Source organism: Heptranchias perlo, unplaced genomic scaffold (assembly GCF_035084215.1).
Source record: "Heptranchias perlo isolate sHepPer1 unplaced genomic scaffold, sHepPer1.hap1 HAP1_SCAFFOLD_43, whole genome shotgun sequence".
NCBI classification, from domain to species: domain Eukaryota; kingdom Metazoa; phylum Chordata; class Chondrichthyes; order Hexanchiformes; family Hexanchidae; genus Heptranchias; species Heptranchias perlo.
In genome coordinates this window covers 1,274,867-1,281,321 of record NW_027139442.1, presented here as the reverse complement: position 1 = coordinate 1,281,321, position 6,455 = coordinate 1,274,867, and the positions used below count along the sequence as shown (strand labels likewise).

The 6,455-nt window shown below is 41.9% G+C and overlaps 1 long non-coding RNA gene across 1 annotated transcript; it reads right to left on the bottom strand.

Moving 5' to 3' along the window:
• Positions 1–1,047: 1,047 nt before the first annotated feature.
• Positions 1,048–6,455, bottom strand: LOC137312522 (uncharacterized). The gene is made up of 3 exons (XR_010960750.1): positions 6,285–6,455; positions 5,823–5,909; positions 1,048–1,945 (listed from the first exon to the last, which is right to left on the bottom strand). It is a non-coding gene; the product is annotated as an uncharacterized lncRNA (long non-coding RNA).

Below are 6,455 nucleotides of genomic sequence, written 5' to 3'. Positions count from 1 at the left end.
ACCCACACGTTCAGCATAGTTCCCCTTTCGCAGGAGCCTGTGAACACGGCCCACAGGGAACTGCATTCCGGCCCGGGATGAGCGAGACTTGGCCTTGGCCCGAACTTTACCGCCGGCTTTTCCTCTTCCAGACATTTCCACAATCTCACAAACACTTTCACAAAGAATGAAGAATGACGGCTGTATTTGCCCTTCTTATAGACTGAAAGATCATCTGATTGGTTGTTCTTTAATATACCTCATTTGCCTATTTCATTACCCAATCAGATCGCTGAGAAACAGAAGAGGGCGGGATTTACTGGCCTCAAAGGTCAGACAAGGAATTTGATGAATTTCAGTAAAGCCCGCCAATTTCAGTGGAGTAAAGGACCGGATTTCGATCAATGTCGCCCTGAGCACAAGATTTTAAACCCATTCTTTTTGTCTTATCTTATTAAGCGCTAACCGTCACCAATCGCTGGCGCTATTTTAAAATCTGCTTTCAATTATGGCTCATTCTATCATCGCTTTCAAACTGTAGCGGACGGGACTAAAGCCCCATTTAGCGCATTCCGTGAAGGGACACGTTTCAATTCAGTCTTTAGAAAATTGACACGTTACAGACTGGTCCCTTCTCACAGAGCCGGGAGTGCTTCTGTGAAAAGAGGGACCCGGACGAAGTTCTCATTCTGCCCCTACTCCGCTGTGTTACTGCAAGGGGTGGGGTTGCTGTTAATATGGGGATTTTCACCTCAGTCAGTAAACATTTCGGAGACTGAATTCATAGAGATAGTTGCACTGCTAAGCAGGTCATTCAGGTTGTGTTCGTGGCCGGAATAGTAATGCTTTAAGACCAAAACGAATGGGAAGGAGCGGATCAGAAACTCGCGTTCAGTTTATGGGTCAGAAATTTCAACGGCGTAGTAAAAGTATCAGTTTTGGATTGAAATAATATCGCGGTATAAAAAAAGATACTGAGCAAATATATCGGAAATGCAGCTCTTTCAGAGAGACTGTGGGTGGCTCTTAAAAGAGCCGTTGGTTTTTTTTTTCAGTACATTGTGGAGTTTTACTTGGAGCTGGTGTACTTGGTCACCGCCTTTGTCCCTTCCGACACGGCGTGCTTGGCCAGTTCCCCGGGCAGCAGCAGGCGCACGGCGGTCTGGATCTCCCGGGAGCTGATGGTCGCCCGCTTGTTGTGATGGGCCAGGCGGGAAGCCTCACCCGCGATGCGCTCGAAAATATCGTTCACAAAGGAGTTCATGATGCTCATGGCCTTGGAGGAGATACCGGTGTCGGGGTGAACCTGCTTCATCACTTTGTAGATGTAGATGGAGTAACTCTCCTTCCTCGACTTTCTCCGCTTCTTGCCGCCCTTGGCTGGTGCTTTACTCAACGTTTTCTTAGCGCCCTTCTTGGGAGCTGCTTTCTTGTCCTCATGATATGGAAATGCCGGTGATGGACTGGGGTTGACAATTGTAAACAATTTTACAACACCAAGTTATAGTCCAACAATTTTATTTATGATCCCACAAGCTTTCGGGGGCTTTCCCCTTCCTCAGGCAGTGTGGAATACTTCTTGTCCTCAGGCATTTTCAAACTCAATTTCAAACCCAGAAATGACCCATATCCGCTCCGATCTCGGTTTAAATAGGCAGCCCACAGCCCTATGCTAATGAGGGATGGGGGAAGGCAATGATTATGATTGCGTCACTGGGAGTGATGTCACAATAATTATTCACTGTAACTCTCCGTTTGGATACCTGAAGAAACCAATCAGATTTATTAGCTGCCACCAATCACACTGCACATTGTCCGGTTTCAGCAGTTTTTTCCGAACTGTTGCAGTTCTGCTTCCGGCCAGTAGATGTCCCCAAACCCCGGGTCATTGAAGTTTGCAGATGAGAGAGGGACAGAAGATGAACTCATTCTTCACATGAAATTGCACGAGCGGGATTTTGAAAAACTGGGAATGGAGACGAGATGCAAGTACATTTTGTTAGACCAAATATTAGTTGTAATGCTATGTTAAATTCTTGTAATTGATTTAGGGACTATTGTCAATATGTATAAATGCGTAGGCTTCAAGGAGATCTTGAAACATTTGCCTGAGGAAGGAGAAAATCTCCGAAAGCTTGTGAATTTAAAATAAAATTGCTGGACTATAACTTGGTGTTGTAAAATTGTTTACAATACTGAGGAAGACTGCGACTAAATATGCTTGCAGAACGGCCGTGTAAATGTGCACTGAATTTCAATATAGAAAGTTGTGAGCTGGTGCATTTTGTGAGGGGGAATAAGAAGGCCACATACTGCTTGGAAAATAAGTGTTTAAATGGGGTCGAGGAGCAATGTAAATCATCCTGAGAAATCAGAGAGAAATACTGCGCAACGTAAGTGAAAAATAATGGAGTGAATTCACAACTATCGACTGAGTAAAACAAAATCTTTGTATCAATTAATTGTCTTCATTTTCCAATATCAAAACGTGCAAAAATACGAGAGTACAAATTACAGACAGAAACTTTCCTCACATTGCACATTGTCCTGTTTCTGTCATCCCATCGATACAGATGAGTTTGGGATCATTCTGTATCTGCCAGTCTCTGGCACTGTATATGAGAGTTGGATTAATTCTGTATCTGCCAGTCTCACGTACTGTGTATAAGTGTGGAATTAACTCTGTACCTGTCAGTCTCTGGTGGTTTCTGTGAGTGTGGGATTCATTCTGCATCTGCAATTCTCTGCTACTTTATCTCAGTGTGGCATTCATTCTGTCATTCAGTCCCTGAGACAAAGTGCAAATCTGGATTCATTCTGTATTCTTATTTCAGTTCCCAGTCTTTTAATTGAAACTGAATCTTCATTACTTTAAAGTATATGCAGTTTTTCGTCAAGTAATTAATTTGTAAATATGGATATATTTTTCGATTTTCTTCAATCAAGCAACGTGTGTGAGTTTTGGAGTAGTGTTACATCTCAATCTCTGAACTCTATTGTGAATGATAATGTACCTTTCAATCTGCTCACGGTGAAATTATTGGACCGGTATGTAATGTATAGCTCAGATCTGCAATAATGTCTGTGAGTACTGTCTGTGAGTGTGGGATTCATTGTGTTCCTGTCAGTTTCTGGTACTGTGTGTGAGTGAGCTTACTTCTGTATCTGTCAGTTACCTGGTGGTGCATGCGGGTGTAGGATTCATTCTGTATCTGTCAGTCTCTGGCACTGCATGTGAGTGTGGGATTCATTCTGTATCGGTCAGTCTCTGGTACAGTCTGTGAGTGTGGGATTCATTCTGTATCTGTCACTCTCTGGTACAGTGTGTGAGTGTGGGATTCATTCTGTATCTGTCAGTCTCTGGTACTGTCTGTGGGTGTGGGATTCATTTTGTATCTGTCAGCCCCTGGTACTGTATGTGAGTGTGGGATTCATTCTGTGTCTGTCAGTCTCTGGTACTGTGTGTGAGTGTGGGATTCATTCTGTATCTGCCAGTCCCTGGTACTGTATGTGAGTGTGGGATTTATTCTGTATCTGTCAGTCTCTGGTACTGTGTGTGAGTGTGGGATTCATTCTGTATCTGTCAGCCCCTGGTACTGCATGTGAGTGTGGGATTCATTCAATATCTGTTAGTCCCTGGTATTGTATGTCAATGAGGGTTTCATTCTGTTCCCCTCAGTGTCAGGTGCTATATGTGAGGGAGTCATTCATTCTGCATCTATCAATTTCTGGTATTGTTTGTGAGTGATATAAATTTTGTCTCTGTCAGTCTGTGCAACAGTGTGTGAGTGTAGGATTCATTCTGTATCTGTCAGTCTCTGGTATATTGTGTGAGTGTGGGTTTCATTCTATATGTCAGTCTCTGGTACTGTGGGAGTATATGATTCATTCTATGTCTGTCAGTCGCTTGTGCTCTGTGTGAATGTAGGATTCATTTGGTATCTGTCAGTCACTGTTACATTGTGAATGCTGGTTTCATTCTGTGTGTCAATCTCTGGCCCTCTATCTGAGTGTGAGATTCATTCTTTATCTGTGTGTAATTTGTATCTCCGTTTACAGTATGGTGTTCAAAACTGCATCTTTAATACCTCAATGAATGCATATTTTTCCAGGTGTTTAATTGGTTGATAATGACATGCTATATAATATAGTCAGAGAATGTGGGCACTTTTTAGACTACTATTAATCTGTATCGATGTGAACACAATTGTGCATTAGTTTATCTTCCAAACTGATATGGTGACATTTTTGAACTTGTATATGATGTGTAGGTCAGTGTGCATGAATGGAATACTGTATATTTCAGTCTGAATCTGTATCAGTTTTTTGTAGTGGCTTATAATGTGTAGGTCAGTCTGCACTAATGGAATTGATACTGTATCTTTCAATCTGATACTTCTTGGACTGGTAAGTAATGTGTTACTCAGCCTGCACTAATGTGTGATTCATTTTGTATCTCTCAGTCTCTGGAACAATGAGTCAGTGTGGGATTCCTTCTGTATCTTGTCAGTAGTGTGTGTGAGTTTGCGATTTATTCTATATATGCAGTCTCTGATACTGTGAGTGTGGGATTTATTCTGTGTCTTTCAGTCTCCAGTCTTGTATGTGGATGTTGATTTCATTCTATATACGCAGCCTCTCAGACGGCATGTTGGTGTGGGATTCATTCTGTATCTCTCAGACTCTGGTACTGTGTGTGAGTGTGTGATTCATTCTGTATCTCTCAGACTCTGGTCCTGTGTGAATGTGGGAGTCATTATTTATCTGTCAGTCTCTAGTACTTTATGAGAATGAGTAATTAACTAGATATCTATCAGCCCTTGGTACTGTATGCCAGTGTGGGATTCATTCTGTATCTGTCATCTCTGGTACCATATGTGAGTGTAGGATTCGCTGTGTGTCCGTCAGTCTCTAGTACTGTATGTGAGTTTGGGATTCCTTCTGCATCTGTCAGTCAGTTTCTGGTACTGCATCTGAGTATGAGATTCATTCTGTATTTGTATGTAATTATTCTCTCAGATTGCATTATGGAGTTCAAAATTGTAGCTTTAATATCGTCATGTTTAGATCATATTTCTCATTATTAAACTGGTAAATATGGGTACACTTTAGGATTTGACGCTGTTGGTTGTAATCAGATAATTTGTGTGCTTTTTGAACTACTAATAAATCTCTATCTCTGTGAGTGCCACTGTGAATGATAATGTATCTTTCAAATTGATATGGTGACACTTTTCAAATGGTGTATAATGTGTACCACAGTCTGCACTAATAGAATTGATACTGTATCTTTAAATCTCATACCATGAGTGTATTATGAACTGATATCTAATTTTTTTCTCAGGTTACACTGTCACAGCATTTATCAATCTGATACTGCACATGAATTTCGGACTCGTATGGAATTTGTATCACACGATACATGCAATATCCATTCGAATAGTGTATTAAACTCACGTGAGTGTGTGAGTTCTGGACTAGCATTCAATTCGAATCTCAGGGTACATTATTGGGATTCATTCTGTACCTTTCAATCGGGTGCCATGAGTGATTTCGATCTGCTATTTAATTCGTAGCTAATGTTGCCCTATTGTGAGATTGACACAGTGCCTTTCAATCTGATCGTGTGATTTTGGACTGGGATTTTTGTATCTACCTGTCAGCGAGACTCAGCTCGGGGGAAATGGAACAGCGTCTGCCTCACCTGCTCTGTTTGAATAGTGGATTGAAAATGTGTCTGTGGAACGTTGGATCACTGTGGGACTGACTGCCTCTGCAGTCTGAGACTGTGGAACTGATGACCTGTCTGTGTCTCTGTGCGCTGTGTGTGATAATGTACTTACTGTGTGGGAGAAGGAGTTGGCTGCACTGTTCCTTGTGCCTCGAGTGGAGGAAACATAACACTGATTCTGGGTCTTTCAACGATTTTCCTGTAGGAAGAAATTTATCTCTTGTAACTCAAGAACCAGTGTTTAGAAAATACAAAGGTGTTCGAATTAATATCTATGTTAATGATTATTTTGAATATCCACAAATGAAAACAAGTGATACAAACAGTGTCAGTTTCTGACTCCAATGCAGTATTGCAGCACTCAGCTTCTGCACACCAGGTGTGTTGGGCAATTTTTCAAAAATTCAGTGACATCCAGACACAACCCAACCTCTGCACTGATCCATTAATGGGACGACCCGATGGGGCAGGGACCTTAGGACAGGTCAGGTTTCTAATCCCATCTCCCATGGGACTACACTTTCAACTGAAACCAAACAACCGCGGTTTAAAATGTGCCCTTCACACTTCTCACCTGGTGCTTTCAATAGATGCTCTTTGTATAACTCCCCACATCCTTACTGACCGGCTCTGTTTCCACTCTTCACTGTCCAATAACAATAAACAGGGTGAGACAGGACCATTCACTACTGGTTTGGGGAGAGAAAGCAGCAATGATTTTAAATAGCAGGTTCTCCCCATTCTG